Below are 27,406 nucleotides of genomic sequence, written 5' to 3'. Positions count from 1 at the left end.
TAGTCCTGGAAGTACTACAAATCATCTGGCTTCCTTCTGTTGATTGCACCATTGAGCGAAATATCTAGTTCAGTGCTCTGCCTGTCTTCCAAGTATAGTCCAAACACCAGTATTTCTTGGAAGACACTTGTTAAAAGTTTTCTTTGTTACTTTAAGCTAATTCTTTTGTAGATATTACTTCTCCAGATAGAAGTGAAATTGTTCAGATTTGAACCAAGTAAAATTGTCAGGTTGAGGATAGAACAAAACATTACATTGTAACTATATGTCTAGGATGATTTTTTTCTTTCTTATCTTTTATAGAATAATCTCTGTACTAGAAGACCCATTTTTCTAACATGCAGTATTTATTTTACCGAGTTCAACCAGCAGTTCTCTGTGGCTTAACCAGGCAAGTACCTTATGTTTATGCGCAATATAATACATCCAGTAAAACTAAGATCTTGATTACTGCCTGCATTTCAACAGCTTTATGCCAGTGTAGCTTATGGAAAAACTGTTGCACCAAATAGAAACTGCATTGTGTGTAATGTAAAGAATGGGCTGGGCAAAATAGCCAAATTTTTTTTTTTTTAATTTGTAAGTAGTTACTATAGGAAGTCATCATGAATGATTTGCCATCTAAAAAAGAAAAATGTATTCTGACATATAAAATGTATAGTGAGATTAAGTTGAATGTGTATATGGCTGCTTGATGGCTACAGTTTGCCAAGATTTTTATTTTTGTATAGCTTGCATGTTATGGGTGTCTGCCTGTTTATTTTTTATCATTTAGTATTTATTTATTTATTTATTTATTTTAAAGATCAGGAAGATAAACTTATCTGGAAACTGATACACCATTCCATCTCATCCATCCAGACTCTTTAAAAATTATTTTTGTAAAGCTCTGATGGGCCTCTCTCAGGTGTCTGTCACAGACATTTTCTCAGACATCAAGTTTCTAATTCTAAATTTAAAGAGCTATTTAGGGGAAAACAAAAATTTAAGTATATTTTTTCCTTATTACATTTATGAATTTTGTTCTTGTGTCTTTCTGCCTTCACACCTTTTTGCAAAGGTGTGTCATTGAATTTCTCCATGTGGAAAAAAAAGTGGACCCACTGACATTCATTGTAACTTGCTGAATGTTTCTGGAGGCCAAACAATGGATGTGAAGTGGTGTGTTTCAACAGTGGCAACAGAAACAGTGGGGCTCCTACACTGGTGCAGATTTTTAGGAGCACAGCATAAAAGCTCTTGTTCACTGTTGATAAAAATGCATAAGTAATGCTGGTAAAAATCTTGCAAAATGCATTGTATAGCTGAGAATTTGCTCTATCAGGTTTTTTTTGTGCTTTTTGTATGTATTGCAGTTTCCATGGAAAGAAATCAAAGGCATTACTTTCAGAGCAACCTACGTACTGGTCAGGTAGGGGAGGTTTCTGAGATAAGCCTTTAAATTCTCTGCTTCTAAGATTTATGAGTTCTTCTGTAATGCACCCTGCTGTGTCCTTTGTTACAATCTGTATCTTCAGCAGGTGGTTAATGGTGACCCACCCACATGATCGTTAATTATACTTTTTTACTGCATTAGATGAATTGCATGAAAATTCACATACTAAATTGCAGTTGACTCTGACCTAGTTAACAAGTGTCAGAGATGTCTTGCTTAATCTGTTTTTGAGAACTTTGCCTGACTTTTTATAAAAAGCTTCTGTAATTTTGTTGTTTGTTGCTGTTTGGTTTCTAATTCATCTGTGGCAATTGGATCTTCTAACATTTTATGAAAGATACTCAATGAATTACCAATTCTCTGGAACTGTGTTGCCTTCTGATTCAATCACACAGAATAATATGACCCATTGCTCTTATTTGTGTCAATTTTATTGCACAGTATTATGTCATGAACATGGTTTGTGGTTGAAAAGGGAATTGTACTGCTATGCTACGGTAGTGGGGAAAAAATTAAGAGATAAATCATGAACATCCCTTGCTATGGTCTAATAGCCATCCTAATAGTCTTGTTCTATATTTACATGTAAAGCTAATTTAAGAGGCAATATTTTCTGAAAAAAAAATATTTTCTACATCAGGATGTTGTTATAACTTGCATAATCTGCAAATTATATAAGTTGGTTGTCTACCATATATCTAGTCAATTCAGTGCAATTAGTAAGAGCCTTGACTGGGGAACATAAGTAGCCATTGTTTTTAGTGTTCGGGTAGCCTTTTGTACCTCATAAAATAGTATTTTTCCATTAAGTGAGTTTTCCACCTTTTCTTGCAGTGGTGGGCATTACTGTTTAAGGGCTTTTCACCAAAATGTTTTTGAATAAAAGAGAGATTAAAAAAAAAAAAACAACACTTTAAATTAGAACAACTCCCCTAGAAGTATGGTTTAAGAGGAGGAACGGAAATATTATTATTATTTATCCTGAACTTGGAACTTGAATATAAGTATAAATTGTGGTAGTTTTATTCTTACTCTAAGCTGCAAGATGCTACCTAATGCAAGCAATAGCTTGATATTCTGCTTCACTACTGATTTTGTGTTAAGTTTGAAAGTTATATGAAGAAAAGCTACATACTGATCCCACAACTACTGAAACAGTTAATTACCTTGAAATACACAATACACTCATTCTTCTTTATTCTGAGTAGTATATATATGTGTGTGTATATATATACACTAGGCAGCACTTATTGTTAGCTTATGATTTGTTAATTTTGTGCTTTATTTTATATACCATTTTTACTGACTGCTCAAAGTAAACAGTGGAGACATTTTGCATATTTCCCTCCCAAGACTTTTATTTTAATGTATCGTTTTTTACTTTATTACCAGTCAGTGTGGTATCATATGCATAGCAAGCTGTAACTCTGATGAGCTATGTCAAAGCCTCACGGTGCTAGATCCTATCTTTATGACATTATTGGAACTAATGCACTCCAGAAATAATCGTGAGGAGTTAAAAATGCTATCCAGGAAGACACTGTGACATGCAGCTATCTAAAGAAATTTATCTTCAGTAATAAAAAGAGTAAAAGCATTTACTAAATTTGATGAAAACTGGAATCTGACAATCTCTTTTTATTTAATAAAATTATGTATATTATGTATATCGATAACAAAGCTTTGACAAGCACCTCAGATGTTTTAAACAGAATCATTATACGCATATCTGATTCTGTTAGTGTTAAGAGGCTAAGCTGATTTATTAGTACAGTATTGCCTTATGCTTGGATTATTCTTTGGACATATTTCTGGAGGGTTTAGTTTCACAGTCTCTTGGACATCGTATTTTGTTGACTAGCCATCATCTTAACTTGGCCAAGAGCTATCAGATGAGCTTGCTGCCCAAGCTCCATAAAGTACATCTGTTCTCAGTAGTTGACAACACAGTAATCCTTCTCTAAAACTCCTTATTGGGGCAGGCTATATCCTCACTTGCCCTGCAAATTTATCCTTTAATTAGTTAGTTCTGCAGATTCATTGCCTGCCTTGTACATTGTTTCAGTGAAACTTCCAGTACTGCAGAATATAAGATGTAATTAGAGAGAAAGAAGGGATATCACAAATGGCAAAAAGACAAGATTATGGAAATTGGACTATTTAGCAGCACTGAGAAAAAGATCCATCTCAGATAGCATAACCCATAGCTATTGTCTTGTTTTCCCCATGAAAGTCAAGGCATTTGAATTTCAACTGTTTCTATTTTCTGTATGTTTGTACTGTCCTAGAGCTCACTTTGTTAATGAGGACATCAGGTGAAACTGCAGAGATGCAGTCACATTTTCTTTTTTTCTATTATGATATGATTTTGAATAAGGAAAAGAAGATGTGGTTACAGATAACCATACCTTCATTATAGGTATCTTGTCTGTAAACCAAATTTCAGCAAATAAGAATCAGATGAGGGAAAAGGAAAGTAACTGCTAGCAAGAGAGAGGGAGTGGATGTGTTGGGCTTATTTATTCAACCTAACAGAGATTACTTCCTTTTAAGAGTGTGTGAAAAAATCTAAATTAACATTGTAGAATGGCAGCAGAGAATTTTGACTGCCTTCCCATAAAGCCACTACTGTGAGTGCTCTGGAGATTAGATTCATTGTTTTACTAAAGTAACTTCACCAGCCTCACATTTCTAATCATTTTATGTAAGTTTGTCTTTTATCTAAGGTGTTTGCACTGTCTCTTTCTACTTTTATTAATGATTTCTCAGAGTGTATGATGGTTGAAAAGCAACCTGACACAGTGGCTGCATAAATTTGGAGAATACGTTTGGAAATCTGTAGTACAGTCCATGTACTATTGGGTGTATAAATGAATTTTGTGTATCATAACACTCCTAGAAAAACAAGAGGACAAAGAAGATGGGATTGCTAAGGGAGACATTAGATTTCATTTCACACTGATAATAGTTTAGTGATAGTGCTGAGCAAAATGGGATTCAATTCTGTAGCACTCCTTTATTGCAGCTAAGTGATTTCAATATCCAGTCTAAAGTGATACTGATAGTGTTCGATAGAAGGGGGATGAAATCTGAGAGCCCTGAAGGCTCAGAGGAGGCCACAAATCTCAGGCTGACTCAACAGATCTTTTCAGAGCCATCCCACCTGACCTTAAGCCATCTTATTTAACCTGGAGGCTGCTGGTAAGTACCCTGCAATGTAAGATATTGTTTCATGTTAAAAGGAACCATGCAACTAGATTGCATTTTGGACATCAATTGATACTACTGTAGTTATGGTTTTGGCCATGAACTTGATGCTTTCAGAAACGTTTACAGCTATGAGTTTATTGCTCAGTTGTTGTTGCCTGGTAGGAAAATCATATCTGGGAAATGGTTTAAACCCTGTAGCCTTTCAATTTGTGACTGTTGAAAGTAGATGAGGTTTGCTATACAAACATGGAGGCTGACCTATAGTCCAAAAGGCAGTGGTCACAAATTTTGTATCTGGGTACCACTTCTCAAAACAGAGATGCAGCTTTCCTGCCAAGATGTATATCCTGCTTCTGATAGACATACAGCTGAAAAAGGTGAGTGTTGCTATTTGTTTTATATATTTAGTGGTATCTGTTATCAGATTAATTTCTCATTTTCAGGAAAATTAACTAATCTGTTAACATTTTGTGATAGTTGATAGCAGCAGGCACTGTAGGATCCTAAATGAAATGATGGTGTTAGGAGCCTGAGGAGGGGCAGTGGAACTAATGAGAATATTTCCTGTGGCTTCTTTTGGATATGAATTGAAGATTTAAGTGAGGAAGATGAAGAAAAATGCATCAGATAAATGCTTTGTATATGCACTGAGAATTTTATAACTGTGTTTTTGTTTTCAGCATAACAGGATTTTTTGAGCAAGAATTACTCAGGAGTTACACTGTGCTGTCCTTGCTTTCCTTTTAGAAGCATTTAGTTTTCTAGACTTCACCTCACTTTCTCTACCTCTCTAACACAATGCTGGGGGACAAAAATAAGAGGCTGAGAGAATTTAAAATTCATTACTTTCAGTTCAAAACTCATGTTTGGTTTTTTTTTTGGTTTTTTTTTTTTTTTTTTGGTATAAGATGGCCACTAACTTTTGTTAGCGTAAAATATTTTGTGCTGTTTCCATTACATTCCTTATAAAGCAAACTACTGAATTTGGTCTTTCCCTATACTGAACTGCATTTTTTTTTTTTTTTTTTTTGCTTAGAAAAATAATACAAAAACAACTATTGTTCTTAATATGGCTTTATTTAGTACACGTACCATATTTCCATTTGAATGCATAAATTGTGTTGACACTTGACTCAATCTGCAAGGGCATATATACAAAAGTGAGCTCTCAGCACTTCCTGTATTAAAAATGCCCTCAGCAGCATAGTGTAATTTTGGCTAGACAACCATTTAGCTTTCATTCTCTGGTCAACAAGTTTGCTTTTAAGAACCTTGACAACAGAAGCAGGCAGGCACTCATGTCTGTTTGCAGCACTCCTCTGAAAGATGCATCACAGTCTGGCAGGCAAACAGGGCAGAGAGCCTGGCATTACAGCTTCTCTGTTCACAACCAAATGTAGCTCCAGGCTATAGAGAAGCTGAGGCCATTAATATTGGCTTCCCTACTAGGCATTTATGTAAACTGACAACTGACAGTGGACAGACCTTCTGTATAGTAATCACTTATTCCCTCTAAAATTTCATTAAAACTATAAAATGCAATAATAGTGGTGTTCTCATATTTGAAGTGGCACGCTTTCTTTTTTGTTTTGTTTATGTGAGCAGATAATCTACTTTGTGCAGAGATGTGTTGCTTGTGGCCTGTGCAAAAATATGGCATCCAGGGACCTTATTTTTTTTAAGATGTAGAATGGCTTTGTAAACTATGTATTACCAGTATTATTTTTAATTTGCTCTTGGCAACTGAATTTTCTTTTCTGCAGCAGAGGATAATGAAATGAGATGGATTTGCTGGAATCTTGTTTATTTAAAAAAATAATCACAATGGCAATTTACATATGTTTTACTGCTGCATCTAGAGTTTGAATATTTACCATAACTGGATTAGATTCTAGTTATGTGCAGAACTGACTGGAAAATAAACTGGCATCCTGATTTGCATTCATTCTGCATCAGTGGTTCCTCTGTCAAATTTGTTCACTGTGGAAGATTTGGCCAAGAGCTGTGTCTGTGTATTACCTGCTACTGCAGGCAAAAGTCTGAAGTATGTGTTGAACCCAATCCCTGACATATATAAGAAATGACATACTGCTGTACAGAGAATAGGAATATTGGAATTAAAATTTACTTAGTGTTCAGTCAGAAGGCGTCTGTTTTTCTTATTTTTTTTCTTTCTTTTCTTTCAGCGCCTAGATAGCCAAGAGCAGATCTACATAGCGTGAAGGTAACTGCTGAGTGGAAGGTGATCTCAGTGTATGATTTCCATATGACTTTCTTATGCTATTCCTGCCCTATAAGATAGAGATGGTTTTGGGGCATGAGTTGCTTGTGCTTTGTGACTGCACTGGCACTAGACCAGACAGCAAAAGAGCTTTCTATTAGCAACACGCAGATAGACTGAAACCTTCCCCTCCAATTGAAAGTGTGTGATATGAGAGAAGAAAAAAAATAATAATTGCGTTTATTCATATTAATACTTTTTCATCCTTGTGGATTTTATTTCTATTAGTAGTTAATTACATGCAAGAAGACCAAATGAACATAAAGAAACAAACAATTTTGGGTGCTTGCAAAATGTACATTATTACTCAGTGCTGCCTCCTAAAACAACACAAAACCAAAAAGTTTCTTTCTATACTTATGTTCAGTCCTTAATTTCCCAGTTTCAGGGAAATACTATTTTCTCGTATCTAAAGCCAGTCTATCAGCATGGGGGCCTTTTGTTCTTTTCTGACTCAGGTACAGCTGCTTCTCTCTCTGGGTTCTCAATCAGAACCCAGCTTTCTTCAATATGGGGCACAAGTTTTCACCACATGCTTTAGAGTGAGCTATTCTGAGAACATCTTTTGAAGAGCTAAGTATTTGTTTCAGCAGCCCTTTTTCACCCTGGTACTAGGTTTCTAGAGAATTTTAAATCAACCCATATCCTGCAGTTCACTGTCTCCTTCCTTGAGCTGTTACATACGAAACTCATATGCAGGCTGATGTTATAATCTCACCAATAGATTTGTGTTCGTATTATTACAGATTCGTGTTTATAATTCCTTTTCTTTTCAACCAGTAGAGCCTTAGCAGTGGATTTAGTACAAACTCTTGAGGTTATTTGTTAAAAAGCGGAACCACTTAATTGAATGTAATACTGTGCTAAAACACACTTTTTCTAGGACCTATACTAGAGCAGCTCCCTGAGCGTCCAATACTGTGCTACATGAGTGTACATTAATGCTCCTGAAGCTTGGCCTGCCTGGACTGTAATTGAGAGGTTTGGGAAGGCTGTCCTTGAATTTTACTTGTGTGCCAGATCATGACTACAGCCCAGTACTATGTGTTGGTGAGACTTCCCTGTGCAACCCATGAGGTATTCAGTGAAGCTCTCTCAGGTACAGCCATGATCAAGTCAAGAGTCTGTTGGTAAAAATCAGGGACCAAATTAACAAAGGATGTTGGGTGATCAAGGTCTACTACAGGCTGCCTGACCAGGAGAGCCTATGGGTGAAGCCTTCTTGCTTTGGCTACAGGAAATGTTGTGCTTTCAGACTTTCATCTTGATGGGGAAATTCAACCACTTGTCTGTTTGTTGGGAAATCCAGTAGACTCCTGGAGTGTGTTGAGACCTCCTGATCCAGCTATTCATAAAATGACCAGAGAAGAAGTGTTCCTAGACCTAGTGTTCACCAATTTAGAGGAGCTTGTTAAAGAGGTTAAGGTTGGAGGCAATTTGAGATGTAGTGACTGTGCCCTGGTAGACATTGTGATCTTGAGGAATATGGGCCTGGCAAAAAATGAAATCAGGACTTTGAACTTGTAGTGAATTTTTGGCTGTTTAAGGAATTATTGAGATTGCCTTTAGAGATAAAGGTGCAGAGTAGGAAGTTCTTTAAGGATGCTTTTCTGAAAACACAAGAGCTCTCTGTCCACCAGCATAGGAATCAAGCAGAGGAGGCAGAAAATCAGCATTGCTGAAGAAAGACCTGCTGTTTAAAGACCTGTGGGAAAAGAGGAACATGGAAAGGCACTGGAAATGGGGATATGTGGCCTGGGAAGAATACAGGGCATGCAGAGATGGGATCAGGAAAGCCAAGGTTTGGAATTTGGTGATGGATGAGAAAAATAACAGGAAGTGATTCTATAGATACATTAGTCAAGAAGAGACAGACCAAGGAGAGTGTATCCCCCTTTGATAAATGAAAAGTGGAAACTGTCTACAACAGGTATGGAGTAGACTGAGGTCTTCAACAAGTTTTTTGCCTCAGTCTTCACTGGCAGTCTTCATACATCTCTTTAGGCATAGGACAGGGGAGAAAAGCCATTCTTTTTCTGTAAGAGGAGAATAAGTCTGAGATTACCTCAAGAGGCTGAATGTGTACAGGTCTATGGGGCAGATGACATGTGTCTCAGAATCCTGAAGGAATTGGCTGATGTGGTTGCCAAGAAGCTCTGCATCATATTTGAAAAGTCATGACTGTTGGGAAAAGTTCATGGTGACTGGAAAAAGGGAACCATCACTCCCATTACTAAGAAATGGAGAAAGAAAGACCTGAGGAACTATAGGCTGATGAGCCTTGCCACTGTGCCTTGGAAGATCATGGAATGGATCCTCCTGGAAGCTAAGGCACATGCAAGACAAGGAGGTGATATGAGACAGCATGACTTCACCAAGGGCAGATAGCGCCTCACCGATCTGGTGGCCTTCTACTATTGAATGACAGCATCAGTGGACAAACAAAGAGCAACTGATGTAATTTACCTGGACTTCTGCAAGGCCTTTGACATGGTCTCATACCACGTACTTATCTCTAAATTGGACAGAGGTGGATCTAAAGGTTAGAATATTCAATGGATAAAAAAAATCTGTTGGATGGTCACAGCTGGAGTGTTGTTGTCAGTGACTCTATGTTCAGGTGGAGGCCAGTTTTAAGTGATCTCCCAGAGATCAGTCTTGGGACTGGTGCTCCTCAACAGTGACACAGATGATGGAATTGAGTGCACCTTCAGCAAGCTTGCTGTTGACACCAAGCTGACTGGTGCAGTTGACAGAATAGAAGGAGAGGATGCCATCCAGAGGGACGTGGACAAGCTTGAGAAGTGGGCCCACATGAACCTAATGAGTTTCTACAAGACCAAGTGGAAGGTATTACACTTGGGTTGGGGACATCCGAGATATGAGTACAGACTAGAAGAAGAGATTGTTGAGAGTGACCCGGCTGAGAAGGAGCTGGGGGTCCTAGTGTACAAAAAGCTGGACATGAACCTGCAGTGTGTTCTTGCAGTCTGGAAGGCCAACTGCATCCTGGGCTGCATCAAAAGAGAGATTACAGGAGGGAGAAGGAGCTGATTGCCCTCCTGTACTCTGCCCTTGCAAGGCCCTGTCTGAAGTACTGCATCCAGGCCTGGGTCACCCAGCACAAGAAGGATGCTGAGCTGTTGGAAGAGGTCTAGAGGAGGGTCACTAAGATCATAGAGGTGGAACACTTCTGCTATGAAGGAGGATTGATGGAGCTGGGCTTGTTTACCATGGAGAAGAAAAGGCTCTAGGGAGACTTCATTGTGGCCTTCCAGTACTTAAGAGGAGCTCATAAACAGGAGGGAGACCAACTTTTTTACACAATCTGATAGTGACAGGATAAAGGTGACTGGTTTTGAACTAAAAGAGGGAAAATATAGATTAGATGTTATGGGGAAATTTTTCACTCAGAGGGTGGTGAGGCCCTGGTATGGGTTGCCCAGAGAAGCTGTGGATGCATCATCCCTGGAGGTGTTTTGGAGTAGCCAGGAGGCCAGGTTAAACAAGACCTTGGGCAGCCTGATTTGATGCCTGATTTTAGTAGCTGGCAGCCTTACCAACCGCAAGGGAACTGAAACTAAAAAACCATTAAGGTCTCTTCCAACCCAGTCCATTCTACAATTCTGTTATTTTATTTTTCTATTGCCTTCTCAGAAGACACAGCACCAAGAGGAGAAACCCCAAATTGTCACTGGTCTCTGCAAATGGATTTCAACAATAAGCAGATACTTGTGGTCCTCCTTCTCTGTTTTTCCTTTTACAAAATGTAAGTATTGAGTAAATATACAAGTGACTTATTCTGAGCTGAGGTAGCAGATATAGAGGTTTTGCTTACATGTACATTAAGGAGAAGAAGGGTGTAGTCCTAAAAATGGGAATCACAGAGAAGTGAGCTAAACATTTAGACAGGATTTGAGTGTCCCTTTTGGTTTTAGAGAAAAGCAAAGTACTTCACTCATGTCAAAATATGAATGAAGTTGTCAGCTGAATCTTCATCCCAGCTACTCGCTGTAAAGCCTCCAAAGGGCACCCATGTCAACCTAGCACAGTGTTCTGTGCCTGTCTCTGCCAATAGGTGGTTTTCAAGTGCCTTTTGGATGGCTGGAGCCTGTGCAAACAAGCAATTGAAGCGCAATAGTTAAAGAGATACAAGGGGAGTGTAGTTCTGTGAACTTACTAGGAAAGTCTTTGACTATTTATTTCTGTTATAGCTCATTGGACTTTAGAAGTTCAATGTCAAAGTAAGAAGAAAAGTGTGAGAAGTTCACAGTGTTTGGGCTGGAAATGTTTCATATAATTGAGGTATCAGACTTCAGAGAAAAGGATTAAAAACTGAGAAATAGTGCTAAGGAAGTTAATAAGAAAGCAAAAAGCCTTTAGAAAAAGGAGGCAGAAGTGAAAAGAGGCTATTTGGAAAGCCAGCACTCTGTCCTGTGAGTTAGAAGTCAAACATTCCTGTCTATCTCCTGTTGCAAGCCCTGCATTGTGGCTTCCTTCCACCGCTGACTTTCCAGGGCTTCCCAGAAGGACAGCAGCTCTGTTGTGCACCCATGCTATCCTGCCAGGCCTGTGTAAGCCAGTGTATAATCAATGAATATACTGATGTTATAATTAAAAAATATCCAGGAAAGTCAGGCTAAGTAAGATTACTGTAACAGGAAGATAATAAATGGAAAATGCTTACTGATGTAGGTTCACAATATTCTCCGCAAGGAGCAATCTCCAGGAAGAGATCCTTCCTCAGTGGCAGTCAGCACTTAAATGGGATTTAGGAGAGGTGGAGCCAGGCTTCATCCTTTCCAGTAGCACAGTTGAATTACCTTCACCTGTGCTCCTGTGGCTGACTCATTGCTTGCCTCAGGTTGTCAATCAGAGGTTCAGGCTGTGATTCAGCAGTTCCCATACAGCCAGTAAACTGGTCTTTGATGCTGTCACATTCCTCATGGAAAGTTATGGTTCTGGTGTGCCCAGTCATAGGTTTGGTGTAAGTCTAGATGTATCATCTGCCCTGCTGGACGTGACTTATCAGCATACAGAATGAAATAAGGAAATGGAAGGATTGAGTGTTTTCATTGTAGTATTTGACCAACTTATCTGTGGTTGATGTGGTGGCTACCATTCTGTATTAATTATGTTTACATTGAACAGCTTGGAATCATTTATCCATAAGGATAGTTGCTTCCTAACCCTAGGCTGTTAGTGGTTGTCTTATCAGCTAAAGAAAAAAATTACCTTTTGCTAGCTGTAGACCATAGGGAATCTCAGTGATGGCAGTGGGCAAGGTGCACTGTCCCAAGTCCAGTTACTGCTAACAAGTAAATTATGCTTTACACATTAACCATGCAATAACCAGACATGGTTGCTATTACTCTTATGAAGTCTGTTTCTGGATTTGATTGCTGGTAAGAGATTTTTTTAGATCAGTTGTTATTAGCTGCATGATCTGTTTTACGCCACGTACCAGTGGCTTCTATTTCATGACTTAGTAAGTTGTGCTCAGTCTCTTCTGTATTCTTTATGAAAGTATGCATTTTTTATTTCTAGTTTTTGATGTGCTGAAGTTTCATTTTTGTATCTGTTATGTGTATTGAATTCAGGTTCTTGAACTCATATTAGAGGATTTGTTAAATCCTGATACTTCCATGAATTCAAAGGGGAAACAAATTCTGTGCAACACAGATGTAATCAAATGAATGAAACCTCGGGTTTGTGTGCAAGTGTGTACATATGATATTTCTTGTATTTAACTAAGATGTTTGATAGCAGTCCCAATCTTCCTGAGCTCTCTGCTTGTACTTGGCTCAAGGAATAGCAATCTGAATACTTGACCTACTACCATTCTACATTTTGAGATGGCAGTTTTCCATTAAGAAGAGTAACTTAACCACTATCACTAGAAAATAAACTGTGCTGGTTTTATTATACAAAATCACCACCATTTTATGACTTTACAGCTATACTGCTGTTGTCACTAGATTATATGGGGCTGCACAAAAAATGGGGCAGTGTTCTGACAGCATATATGAACAATGATTCATAAAAAATTAGTTGCCAGTACAAGACAAACCCAAATGTGCAAATTAGATTATTTGTGAAATGTAATTACCCATAGAATGGGGAAATGTTTCGATGTGTGCTCATTTCACGTCCTGTGCACAACTATCTTACCACATTTTTTACATTAATGGGACCAACAATGATGGAATCTCAGGAGCAAGGAGTATCTTCCCTTTTATCTGAGATAAAACCAGTCTCAGTTTCTGCAAGTAAGTGCTTAGCACCACCTGCTCCTTCTGCCTTTTCCTGCATCCTGACCACTTCATTTAAAACCCATGATTCCCAGCAGGTGGGTGTGCTCTATATGTGGTAATTGAAAATAATTGTACTTGAAGAAAAGAAGAAACAAAGGGGAAAATTTCAAAAGCTGAACAGGAGGAAAAACAAAAAGTGTTTAAAATTAAAAATGGAGGGCTAAGCGGAGAAGAAGTAATGCTGAGCTGAAGCACAAGGAAGAGGTGAATTGTAGCAAGGGCAATATGAAAGCAAATAAATGTTAAAGAATGGAAAGTGCCAAATGAAGAAGTGGAAAAATTAAACGAAGAAATTGTTTTAGGGAAGCAGAAAGTAAGCAAACCAAAAAGGGAGAACCAAGTTAGAACCTGCATATAACTTGTGTTTTCATCTGTACTTTAGCCTTCCCACACAGAGTCAGGACTCTGTGAAAACCTCTTTCTTAAATAAGCATTTTTTTTTCTTCCAGTCTGCCTCCTTTTGTTCCCCATTAAAACTGACAGAGAAGTCAGCAGACAGGTGAGGGATACAATGACCAATTGGGAGGTTTTTTTTCTTCTTTATGATGTTTTCTTCCTTCTGTTGCTGTTGTTGGTTCTGGTGATTTTTTTGTATTTTTTTTTTTAGCCATGTTTCTATATTAGTTAATGCAGAGCAGATGGACCACAGGTAAAGTGTTGGTTCCTTTAATGACAGTCCCCTGGCTTTATAAAGAGGGAATCATTTCTAGATTAGGAAATAGTAGCACTGGGATGAAAAGGGAAACTTTTTCACAGAGCCCTAATCCTGCATCCTTTTAATAGTATACTATAGGACACACTCAGAAACAGGGCACAAAAGTAGTGAGAATTTAGGGCTGGGAATTTAGTTTGGCCTAAGCATTGCTACTCTGCAATGTTGATTTGCTTTTCTTCAGCCCTGCCAAACTGAAATCAGAAATGAATTATCATTATAGTTATAGTTATTTCTTTATTTTAAATTTATAATAGAAAAAAAAAAAAAAAGAAGATGTAGCATCTTAAAGAGAGAATGCTCAGATTTCCCTTCCCAGTCATGTCAAGTGTTTCTGAAATAGATCTGAACTTTACTTCTGAACTAAACTTTTTTACATTTCAATTGTGAAGCAACTGCAAATGAACTGTTGTTTGAATGCAGCTAGAGGGCAGTTACATATATTTTTTTTATCATTATGCTCAGTAATCACTTGCGTAGGAGCTGTTAAACAACTCCATGCAGATAGCAAAAATATGTAGTATCTGTGTGGTCTTATTTAAATCGCACGCAAACAACTTATAATAGCATTATTATGAATGTCTGGAAGACTCAGCAGCCAAACAAATCAGTACAATCTAAAAAAAAAAAAGAAAAGAACACATAAAATCTGGTAGATAGCATGGTAATTACGTTTAGATATTATTTAATGGTCAGGAGTGATCTCCTGAGTTCCTAAATGACAATGACAGATTAGCACTAATAAGATAAGCATGATAGTGATGGAAAATGAATCGATGGGGGCAAATCTGTTACACACCAAAAGGATACCAGAAAGGGCTGGTAATATCTGGTAATTCTTTTATCTTTTCAATATTATGTTTAATCCTGTGCTTTCAAATTTCCAGCTGCTTTCAAAAGAGAACATTCCTGTGACTTGAGATTAAAAAAAAAAATTATAAACTTTCTCAGCCTTTTTTTATCATCCATAACTTGCTATTAAATACCTGACATACGCAGATAAATTGTATGCAGATTAGTTGGTATTAATTTTTATATCTATATATTTTTCGCTGCTACTGTGTTTATGCTGTGCATGACCAAAATTTTACTTTATTCACAGTAATCCTAATAATGGCCTCCATTTATCAGAATACTGCAAAGGAATAAAACCAAAACATATCTAATTTCACTAGACTGTTACTTTACTCGAAGATAAGTACTATAATATAATCTTGCTGAGTTGGTGCCATTACAAAGATGCAACTGATTTATAAATTTACCAGAAATAAGCTGTTGCAAAGGTACCAGTCTAAAGTCTATTCAAATTTTCTGTAGAAGCAACACAATAGGGTAATTTTTTAATTATGTTTCAATTGCGTGTACAGAATCAATCCTTTAAGTTTGAAATGATTACTGATTTTCATTCATCCTGTAGTGGCACATTTTAATTCCCTAAGAAGGTTAATAACTTTATGTGTTCACTGTTTAAGTAATTCCTTAAATCCCAAATACTTACATGAGCAACTTTGCTGGCTTGTATTTACTTCCATTGAAATATATTATAGGAAATACCTGTAATAAAAGCGTACTTCATTAAATTTCATTGTAAAAAGCTGTATAATCCTGGAGAAAAAATAAAATAAAAAGAATGCTGATCTCTAATACTGTTTTTAAAAGGGAACCTTAATTCATGAAAAACTGCAGTCATTATCTCTCAATTTCATTAAAAACATGAATAGGTGCTTGTGTTCTAAAGCTGCTGTTGAAGTCAATATAAAAGATTTCCTCAAGGATCAGGGTGATATCAGGATTAAAATAGAGTTAATTAAAAAAATATTCACTCATTAGTATTTCTACCTCATGTTGATATTCGCTCATTGGTATTTCTACCTCATGTTGAGACAGCGTAGAAGGTTGGGTGTTTGTTATGAAGCTTAGCATTGAAATATTTTCAAACCGCAGTGTCGTCCAGGTCTACAGCTGTGAGAAGGTGCACCATCAAATGGTTATTATTTTGCGGTGGTTCTTAGGACAGTCAAACACCTACAATGCCACTTACAGTCTGGATAAAAGACAAATTCCTTGAACTTCTGAGAATTGGATTTTTGTAAATTATTATGATTAGTAGTAGTAGTACTCGGAAGTGAAACTGCATGAAGATAGGACTAAGATTCCTATATGACTCCATGGAGCTGTGGGAGTTGAGTGAAGCTCAAGAGATGCTGTATCATTTAAAGCAGCCCTATGAGTAATAAAGCTGATAACTGTTCAATGTTGGTGAGTAGGTTCTTCTCATTAATTACAGTAGTAAAATTCTTCCACTGATGATGTTGTGTGACCTCCCTCAGTAAAAATATGTTGATATTCTGAAAAGCTCTATGTTAGAGGTGTTCATACACTTATTTACGACTCATTTCATTTATTTACTTACAGCTCATTCCCCTGACATGCTTTAAAGAGACATAGAAAATCATGAAGTAGTTCAAAGGAGATTTTTCAGAGATCCCTGTGAGAAAACTGAAGCAAAGAAGGAATTAAATTTTTCTAAAGCAACATTTTCCTTAGAATTTTAGCTTGTTGCCTACACATCATCAATACTTCATCTAAATATCTGTTGACTTCTTATTTGAGGCCTTGCTCCACTAAATTAATGAGCTCAGTAGGTCAAATGGTGCGTGTTCAGGAGATTTAGAGTTATTTTTATAGCTATTAGAAAAAGAAAAAAAGCAAAAGCAGCTTTAGGCTTTTTTTAACTGCTGAGCCTATGGAAGTTGCTAAGGCAGAAAAACACTGCTCTTTTCTGTACTTCAACTGCAAGTAAAGGAAACTTTTCCATTAGACAGACACAAAGCTAGCTTGTAATGGAGCTACTCCAAAAAAAAAAAAATATATATATATAAAAAAAAACAAAACAGAGCACAATACAGCAAATGATATATGCACTGTAGTCTGTTTAATATTCAACATGAGAAGTTCTTGCTATTCTACAGAACGGAATAAACATGGGAGTTTCCAAAATGGACTGTGCCTGTTTTAACAATGAGGAAATGAAAGAAGATTGAGTGTTGAAGTTTTTTTCCCAACTTGTTTGTTGTTTCTGCTGTTTTCAGTTGAAAAGGAGTTGGAAATGTGAACATTTCTGCCTGCAGGTATTTGGTGAACGTGATCAGAAAACTGCTAGAAATTGTAGAAGTTAAATGAGTGGAGATTTGGATGTTTCTATCCAAATTCTACCTATTTTGCCCAATTTATCTATACTTCTATTCCTTATCACATCTGAAAGACTTTTTGTTGTTGTTTTTGGCAGAGAACTTCAGAAAATCTCCTTGAAAAAGGAACGGAAACATGAGGCAGAAACCCACGGTGTCCTAAGAAGGTTGCCTGCTGAGGGGAAAAAAAAAAAAAAAAAAGAAGTGGTGGGAGACCTTGAAAGCAAAATCATGAAGGGAAATGTGCTTTGTCCCAATGGCAGAAGTCACAGCCCAGGTAACTGCCTCAGAGAACTGCAGGCACAGTTTCTCGCTTCATCCTCATTTCTGTCGAACCTGAAGACTTTTCAATTTCTAAAGTCTGCAATCTAGCGAGTGTATGGCATGCTGCATGCTTTCTTATGGAGGACAGGAAGAACAAGAGAGAAGTTAAATAAATGTTTGATTCCTACTTTGTCAACTGAGATAATATGGAAAGGAAGGGACAAATTGAAAGTTTTTAGAGGAAGAACTGAGACGTCTATTACTGCATCTCTCTGCTTTGTGAAAACAACAATGTGTACTTAGAAGATAATCAGGCATATATAAAATACTTGCTGGGATTAGAGAGCTAACATTTGTTAGGCAGATATCTTGCATAAACTTAACAAGGCTAGGTCAGCTTTATTAAAAGAAAAGAAACAGTCAGCAATGTAGTTATGTTTGTAAGAAAACTATTGGAAAGCTCTGACAAAGAATGTGTGTGAGGGAGGAAAAATAATACTGATTATACTGTAAAAGTAAATTCTACTCAACTCATGCAGTAGGGTTTTGACCATATATTCTAGTGGCCTGTGTCAAGGAGATCCTGATCTGCGAGTGGCTGTCATTTCGTTAAATAATGTAGGTGGCTCTGAAACTAATGCCTCCTATTTCTTTCCATGGAAACTACAACAGATACAAAAAGCACAATAGTACTATTTGATAGAGCTAATTCTTAGCTACAAAACACTATTTCTCAACTAAACAGAATCGTTAACTATGCATTTTCAGTGATGAACAAGAGCCTGCATGCTGGACTTCTCAAAAAAAAATCTATTTGTCTGTCCATTCCAGCTTCTCTGTCATATTGCATTACTGTTGCCACTGCTGAAACACACCACCCACTGGCTCTCTGTGCTCACATCCACTGTGTGGTCTCTACCAACATTCAGAAAACATTGATGAATGTCTATGGTTGTCATTGTTTCCACTTGGAGGAATTTAATGACACACCTTTGCTTCACCCTCACTGCTATGTCAGATACCATTTCATCAGATTTCCCCTCTGCTGCCATCTGTCACATGACAACAAAATTTAATAGATTATCACTTGGAAGATTCAGCCTTTACTGCTGTATCACCAATATCCGCCTCTGACGTCATGGGCCAATACAATAAATTACGAGGACATTACTTTCGGTGCAGCCTTTGCATTTTCTGGAGGTCTTGAAATAGTTTTTCATAGTGTGGGTGCTTACAGTTTGGTGATATTTCTCCTTTCAATCTAGAAATGACACTTAAAATACTTGACTATTTGGCTAGTTAGGTCTAAATGATAGGTTCTGGGTGCAGTCTCTACTTTGCAGTGGTCCTAATGTTGCTCTCTTCCTAATGTTCTGCAGTGTCTTATATCCCTCATCTCCCTGCTTCTAACCAATTTTTTCAGGAAGCAGCTATGGAAAGCCATTTGAACAAACATGCTAACATTCGGGGTCAAATTCACATTGCCGAAATGTTAGTTTAAGTCCACTGAAATGCAGTTTGTATTTTTCTCTGTAATACTTTTTGCTATTTTAACTTCAGACTTCTTCAGGAGTGTTCTTATTTAACTGAAAGAACGAATAGAAAATAGGAAGGAACAGTTTATGCTTAGCCTTTATTTCCACAATTATTTATTTATTTTTGGTTAGCCAAGGTTATTTATTTACAAAAGCCAACTTACAGCATCAGTAGCCCTCAGAACGGAGGGTCTCCTCATGCTAGCATGGCCAAGGCCTGCAGTTCCCCACAAGATGGCGGAGCCCAGTGCCCCGGTCCTGCTGAGGTGCAAAGGCCCAACTGTTTTCTTTCAGACAAATGGAGGAGTTTCAGATAGCTTTACTCCCCATCTTGGATGAAAATAAGTGGTGGAATATTGAATTTTCCAAGTCGTAAAAGTTCCTTTTTTATGTTTTGTTCTCAGTCTCTTCTGTTACTGAATCTGTTGGATGCAGTGCAGATGCCACATAACCAGATGAATTTTGGTGAGTCATAATTCATATTTTTAGTTGTTTATTAATAACGGTTATAAAGGAGATTGCTGAACAGCTACATAAATGTGCCATATTCCTGCAGCTGCATTTTCTCTTATATTAAATATTGTATTCAGTCAAAGGCGTGAAGGAGCTGTTTTTCCCCTTGTGTTTAATTGCCAGTACCATTGACAGAGAACATCAGTAAAACTTGTGATGACATTTTCAAGTTTCTTTTGAAAACAGTTATTTTAAGAACTGTTTGATTCAACAGTATTGGCACTCGTTTATTTTATTTCAACATTTCGAGCATGTATGCTTTTGGTTACACAAATACTTATGGAGGGTTTTTATCTGCGTAAATACGCAGAGGCAGTAAAAAATATTCATCAGTCCTCCTTTGCTGGACATTTGCTGCTATTGCCATTTAAACTTTTTTTTTTCTAATCTGGGGATTAGGAAGAATTGTGTCTGACAGAGAGGAAAAACCATTCACAAACTTTCAGCAGGGAAAAAATAGTTTATATTTAATTTCAGGTATTGGTGTACAGCTCCTTATGTTTCTGTAAGATTCACTGGCTTTCTACCTTAAATTGCATCAGTTACTCTTCTGTATTTTATCTGTATTGTATACTACAGTTTAAGAGTAATTCATCTCTCTGGAGATAAGAGGAAAACTTTGGAAACAGAAGAAATAATAGAAGGATGTTAGAAGAACTTTAGAAATCCTATATTTGTAGCCCAGATTCATGAAAAAGTACATCAGAATACTATCAATTGTTTATGAACAGAAAAGAAAACCTATTGCCAGCAAACAGATTTCTTAAAATAAATCATCTTATAAGCTACAGAAAAAGTGTGCATTTACAGACATATTGCTTCTAGTAGGGGCACATCAGGAAAGACTCTGAGATGCAAAGTTTTCAAGTAAGAAGCTCAATGAAATATGAAAGTAAATGTGTACCTTTTTCCTGACTTGATGTTACATTACTTGCTTCTATCTTGGACCAAAACCAAATGCATTACACTGTCCTCTTATAGCCATTAACATATAATGGACTGTGTTTTCTCCCTGACCTTCTTCCACTGCTCCCTCCACACGTGCTTTGTTATGGTGCAGTGATCCAGATTTCTGCTGGATCTGTGAAAATAATGACTTATATTTCCGACTGACTCTGTTCATGAATGTGTAGTTCAGGTGAATGGGAGTTCCTTATGTTTCATTAAATGATATTTCCCTGTGCTCCAAGAGAAAAGTAGACCTTCAGGAATAGGTCTGTAATGATTGTACTGCTTGGATTTCCAACTCCTGGCTGCACTGGCAGTGTGAAAGCAGATGCTCAATGGTCATGGCTATGCTTGTCTGGTGTGTTTTTGTGTAAAATTTCTTGAAATGAAGTTGCTGATTATTCATTAAGACCCCATGGTGGGACCACTCAACAGTCACCTAATTTGGTGATTCACCATCCAAAGAATCATTTCTATGAAATTTAGCATAGTGGAAACTCTCCATCTGTCACTTTGCGTTCACCCTGTGTGTGAGACTTCACCAGACTGTCTTCTTTCACAGGTTTTCCTTCTGCATCTACCTTAGATCCTCTTTGCATCTAGTACATCATTTGTATTCTAAATTTGTTGCAATAAATGAGAAAAAGAAACATAATTTTTCCCATTAATGTAAAGCACTGTATTTTGCTAGCTATCAGTTCATAGTTATGTAAAGGTGTCTTGGCTCTTCAGTGTGGAATGGTTAGTTCAGGAGCTGGAATTATTTCACAAATCATAAATAACTAGCCTTTATTCAACAATTCACTAAATAACTTAATAAAATACATTTTAAATATAAATCAACAGTTGAATTCATGAAATTCATGTGCTTCTCAGCAACTACTTTTTAAAACTAAATTAATTTTAATGTTTATTAAAAAGTGTTATTTACTTTTGTAAATTGCGGTAAGCAACGACAGCAGAAGTCACCAAACCACAAACAAAAAGTTGTGCAATAAAACTCAGGCAGGTGGTTTCACCTCCACAGCTGTAGGACTCTCAGTTGGGCTGCCTCTATGTGAGCATCACTCTCACAAGGTAACCATCCCCTCTAGAGAAACTTGTGTAATAACTGTATTCACTCCGATAGGAGAAAATGTGAAGTAAGAAGTAGTGCTCTCTCATATTTTCCTATACTGATGTTACTCCATTATATATACATATATATATATATATATATATATATATATATATATATATATATATATATATTTAGTTACGAAAGAAAATTACTGATTTCCCACTTTGGATGCGTGAAGATAATGTATTCTTTGATTTTTTTTCTTTTTAATTTTAGTATCAGAGTGCTTTCCCTCTCACTTTGCCTTCCCACTTCATCAATATACTCCAGTATTATACAGTATAGCTAATGGTTACAGACTTCCTTCTGAAAGTACTGAACTTGAGAGTTTTTATGGAATTTATTTTTTGTTGTTTTCTTATTATGATAGATTTTTTTTTTCAAAACTTAAAAAAAAAACCTCAAAGCATGTCTTCCTGAGGTGCATGTGGACAAGCTTCTACTCTTGCATCTGTAGATGCAAGCACTGGGTCTCTATGCTCCACCAAACTTGTCAGCAATTGCTTGCATTTTAATCAATAAAAAGGCTGCAGAGAGCTCTCTATAATATGATGATATACGACCATGAAATTCTTTTTCTTTGGAAAAGAAGGCAGTGGGTGGCAGGGCTGATACTTGTCTATGGTATTTCCATAAGCAAACATCCACTTAGTTGCCAAACATTATTATTGCTGTTTTTCAAATTGCTGCATTTATATTATTTGCTTGGTAAGTGCTTTGCTAGGTGGGAGTTCCTGCTTATACTTCTTAAAGACAACTGTTTTTGCATTGCATTAGTATTATTATTATATGGGGATGAGTGGCAAGATGAGTGTGAAGAAGAGAAGGACCTGGGGGTGTTGGTTGATGCTCAGCTGAACCTGAGCCAACAGTGTGCCCAGGTGGCCAAGAGGGCCAATGGCATCCTGGCCTGCATTAGAAATAGTGTGGCCAGCAGGAGCAGGGAGGTGATCATCCCCCTGTACTCAGCACTGGTGAGGCTGCACCTCGAGTACTGTGTTCAGTTTTGGGTCCCTGTACACTACAGTGAAGATGTTGAGGTCCTGGAGTGTGTCCAGAGAAGGGCAACGAAACTGGTGAGGGGTCTGGAGCACAAGTCTTATGAGGAGCAGCTGAGGGAGCTGGGATTGTTCAGTCTGGAGAAGAGGAGGCTCAGAGGAGACCTCATTGCGCTCTACAACTTCCTGAAGGGAGGCTGTGGTGAAGAGGGCTTTGGCCTCTTCTCCCAGACAATGAGCAGGACCTGGGGAAATGGCCACAAGTTGTATCAGAGGAGGTTTAGATTAGACATAAGGAAGAACTTTTTCTCTCAGAGAGTGGTCAGGCACTGGAATGGCTGCCCAGGGAGGTGGTGGAGCCACTGTCCCTGCCAGTGTTCAAGAGGCATCTAGAAGATGTGCTGCGTGATATGGTTTAGTGCTAGTGGTGGCAATGGTGATGAGGAGATGGTTGGACTGGATGATCTAATAGGTCATTTCCAACCTTGTGATTCTATGATTCTATAATGCTATTTTGTTTGTTTGTATAAGCAATTCCTGTACACATGCTTTTGAAAATGGAAGCTCCTAAATTATCACATCAGTGAATCCTGATTTATGGTTACTTGAGTACAGGATTGGTTCCCTGTCTGCATTTGGTAGCATTAGACTGCAAGGGAGGACCTAGTTACAAGATCTCATCAGCCTGGCAGGGAGCAAGCAGCTCAGCATACAAGCGAGAAGCCAGCAAGAGGCTTCCTTCAAGAACTAATTAAAAAGAGGAAAAAGGGGATTTTTCTTGTATTGCAGGCAGTACCATGGACTTGGTGAGTGCCTGGGGCTACTATATGTTGCTCACTTTAGGCACCAGTTGAATGGCTTCAGTGCAGCTGCTAGAAAATTTGCAGATTGTCTGCAAGGGAGGAGGTTGAAGAAAGCAGTTTTATTCCTAATATGTTTTAGTGAGTGATTTGAGTGATTGTGTATGCAGGAAACCTGAAGAGTTTCACAAGTCCTCCTGGGCTGCTTGTTTAGCTAATGTTACATTTTTCCTTTGAATGCAATGATGGACGCTGTGCAAAACAAATAATGTTATGTCACTGAATACTCTCTAAGCAGAGAAGATGACAAAGAATAGCAATAGCGGTTAGTTTATGAAAGGTGATTAAATCAATGAGTAGTGCATTCTGTGCTTAATGAATGTATTAATATAAATATCTCTCAACAATTCTCTCAAAGCATTTCAATCAGAATTTCTCTAAAATCATATAATAAGCACTGTTGAGTATTTTTTTCTTTTCTTTTTTTTAATTTTAGTTTGATGGCATTATTTCACTTTTGAAATTACAATTTCATTTTTACTTCTTTAAAATAATAACAGAAAAAAAAAAAAAAGAGTGTAATAAGAAGCCAGGAATTAATGGCAGTGGCTACTTCTGTTGAAGAAAGGGCTACTGAAACTGGGTTATAGAGTCATAGAATCATAGAATGGCCTGGGTTGAAAAGGACCACAATGATCATCTAGTTCAACAGCCCCTGGTAGTCGCCAACCACTGGGCTGCACAGAGCCACATCCAGCCTGGCCTTGAATGCCTTCAGGGATGGGGCATCCACAACCTCCTTGAGCAACCTAGTAGGCAACCATTATCAATAAAAGCAGGTAGATCAGTTTTTAAAGGCTGCCAATGAACACTTCATATCTTTACATCTTGGAAGCTGGGTCTGGATACTTAGCTGAATATGTATTCTACTTTAGCTCTGAAGTTTTGAGATTTGATGTAGGATTTACTGCATGACATTTTCTGGCCTCTTGTATAAGGAAGGTCAAATCTGTCGATCATGCTAATCCCTTTGGGTTTTAAAATCTTTTAAACTATGGTGAAGAAGCTAGCTGCCAATTAACTTCTGTGTCTGGAGTACAGATCTTCAGCTGAGAGCTTCACATGCCTATTCTGATTTACCTTCAGTTTCTGGCAGAAGTTAAGAACATCTGGTTGCTTCCTAACCTCACAGGAGAGATTTTCATTTAACTTGTATTTCTTTCATTACAACTTTTGTTTCTGTTGTTTTATATCTTATTTATTTTACTGAAAGACTTTAGTTTAGTTTATTTTACTGGTAATGAATAAAGCACACAGGCATTCATGATGAATTTGACCTTAAGTATTAGTATTAAAAAGATAGAAATGAATTTTATTCGCATTTTTTAATCTGAGCAATACTGAATACTGCTATCAGTACTAGATTTTTGTGTTTTCTTCCATATGTTTGTCCTACATCGTTGACTCTCTTCTATGTCCATTAGCAGTAGTGCAGCTTTCCAATGAATTGGGATGAGCTTGCTGATTCAGTGACAGAATGAAGAAAGAGGGTTTGTATTTGGTGACAGCGTGGAGTTATGTTGGTTTAAGATGAGTGTAACCTAACAGTTGTCATCTGTTGTTTATTCTCTTGTCCTCTGCTGAAAGAGCAGATCTCTTGTGGTAGGTTAGCTCAATTTGAGTTTTTAATGTGTGTCACAGTGTATTTATGGGGCTATTTTGCACTGGTAGGGAAGATAGGAAGGTTTATGTGATGAACCTTGGAGACATCCTATCTCCTGCAAGCTTTCTACAGGAGAGCCAAGAGTTGAGGGTGTTTAGTGCTGGCTTCATGGCTTCACCCTAGAGTGCTCTGGATGAACTGTGGCCTCAAGCTGTGGAGCAATTGCCAGGCAAAGAACAAGAGCAATAAACATCTCTGAAACTACATGGGAAGTCACTATGTGAAGAGGAGAAAATATCCCAAGTGGCCAAAAATAGCTTTCCAAAGGAGAAAGACTATTATGCGTATAGTACATATAAATGTTAAGGTAATATTCATTTTCTGGAGCAAAAAAGGTTATATTCATGGTTGTAAGACCAAATTCATGTCTTACTGCCTATGTTGCTGTGCTGTTTTACTGTTTGTACGTTGTAATGTATACCAAATCATTACAGCTCATCAATTACTTATGCAAACGTCCTTGCAATGCCCAAGAGTTATGATTAAGGATGAAGCCCTTTTTTGGCATAGGTATTTTGTGGGAAACAGGACAGTCTGCAATACCAAGCTGGCAAAGAATTACTTCAGACCATAACGTAGGGGTGAAACCTCCTGGAGAAGCAGTAGGAATCTTTTTGGTTGAAAGAACAAAACAAAATAAAAGCTACGTTGCCTTTTGGGTCAACAGCCTGTGTACGCTTCTGTCACTACTGTTTCTAACATTTATGCGTACTGCACATTTTAGGATCATGCAGCTTTTTTATATGTTTTTTTTAACCTTGCTGTTCAAAATAAATTGTAGCAAAATGGGATAGGATTTTGATTGCTGTAATCATACCTACCACACTTAAACATTCTGAAGTGTTCTTCATCACCTAATTTTCGGCTATCAGTAGCGTTTATGAGCCACTTTTCTCACTCTTGAAATCATAGCTCCTGCAGCAGAGCACCATAAGAGGTTGTCAGGCCTTTTAAACTGTGAACTCGTGTTTTCAAGCTTTTCAACAATTTTTTGCCTCTTGTTTTGGGGGGAGAGAGGAGAACGGAAGTAGCCATATTGTCTCATGGCTTCTTTCTCTTCTCTGGCTTCTTTTTATAAGATGCCAAAATTTTAAGGACAACATTAAAAAAAATCATGATGAAATCGTAGGATGCCTTAGGTTGTAAAGAAAACCACACTAGAAAATGATTCAGCTGATTTCTGTCTTAGTTTAATGGACACTAATTGTTAATTGGCGCTGACAAGCCCAACCTAAATTATTTAAACTATTAAGACTTTTTTTTCCTTTCATTCTTTATTCGTGAAGCATCATATTAACAAACTTAATTAAACTGACCACAAAAGAACCTAGAAATAGGAATTCAAAAGACATTGGATTTTTTCACAGAAAGCTAATTAGACTTCAAATCAAGAAGTCTTAACAAACATCTCTATTGTTTTTTTGCTAGAAGTGAAGAATGAGAAAAGCACCAAATGTCAAAGAATAAATAATAAGGCTTGTAGCATCTTGAATCAATATTGGCAAATCTAACTGGTATGTCTCTGATAAAGGAAAAAGAACAAAAAAGAAGCAGAGAAATATAATGCAGAAATGACAAGTATAATGAGAGTCTTCATTGTTGATTCTCCCTCTAGTCTTATCATTTTATAATTTTCTAGAGATGTTTAATTTGTTTCTTTTCTGTGATTTGTGCTAGTAGGTCTTTATTTCAAGATCCGTTTTTTTCTGAGTCTGCTTTTGCCTTGTTTCTTATTTGAGTGCTGAGGATCATCTGAGTGAAAGCCATTAACTTTCACATGGTTTTCAATCAAGACCTTTGTAAAATGGCCAATTTCACATTGGCTTTAATGGAAAATATAGATTGCTTCGTATTTGATTTAGACCTCAACCTAAGCTTGTTTTCTTTTTCTCCCCTCAGGTTATAAAGCTTCACATGATTTTTCTAAGTATTTTCTTAGTATAAGCGTAACACTTGGACAATTGGCCTGCCTCTAATTAGTTTTAAACTGCACTGAAAATGAGTAATGTAGTTTCTAGTCATTTGTCGCAGTTGACATCGTAAAAAGTAAAGCATTCAGTGGGAAATTTTGCTTCCACTGAAGCTGGTGAAAAATTTCCATCAACTTAGCAATTTTTCTTGTATATTGAGGCATGCATATGTAAATATAATTAAATTTTAGATCCTGATCTGCTTTCAGCTCATCCTTGATAGAAATATTGATAATCTTTTATAGAAATATTTACTGCAGCTGTTACAACTGATATTTTGCAAACTGTAGGTTGACTTTTTCCAAACAGATTCCTCTATATGGGATTTTCAACTGAATCAGTCCAAGTGAAGTGAAAGTGACAGTCCTGTTTAGAGATCTTATTTAAAGAAT

The 27,406-nt window shown here is 37.2% G+C and overlaps 1 long non-coding RNA gene across 3 annotated transcripts in view; it reads left to right on the top strand.

Annotated features, from left to right (window-relative positions):
- Positions 1–1,352: 1,352 nt before the first annotated feature.
- LOC125691915 (uncharacterized) overlaps positions 1,353–27,406 on the top strand; it is a 33,086-nt gene continuing 7,032 nt past the window's right edge. The window contains exons 1-6 of one of the 3 annotated variants that reach the window (XR_007376329.1): positions 1,353–1,411; positions 6,832–6,869; positions 10,584–10,695; positions 13,690–13,739; positions 17,242–17,420; positions 19,347–19,407. This is a non-coding gene — a long non-coding RNA (uncharacterized LOC125691915). Of the gene's footprint in view, positions 1,412–5,700; positions 6,870–10,583; positions 10,696–13,689; positions 13,740–17,241; positions 17,421–19,346; positions 19,408–27,406 lie in introns of those variants that run through there. The other 2 variants (XR_007376328.1, XR_007376330.1) reach the window with 2 other exon arrangements.

Source organism: Lagopus muta, chromosome 4, assembly GCF_023343835.1.
Source record: "Lagopus muta isolate bLagMut1 chromosome 4, bLagMut1 primary, whole genome shotgun sequence".
In the NCBI taxonomy this organism is placed as follows: Eukaryota; Metazoa; Chordata; class Aves; order Galliformes; family Phasianidae; genus Lagopus; species Lagopus muta.
The sequence above is the reverse complement of the archived record's forward strand: the minus strand, read 5'-3'. Positions and strand labels throughout refer to the sequence as shown.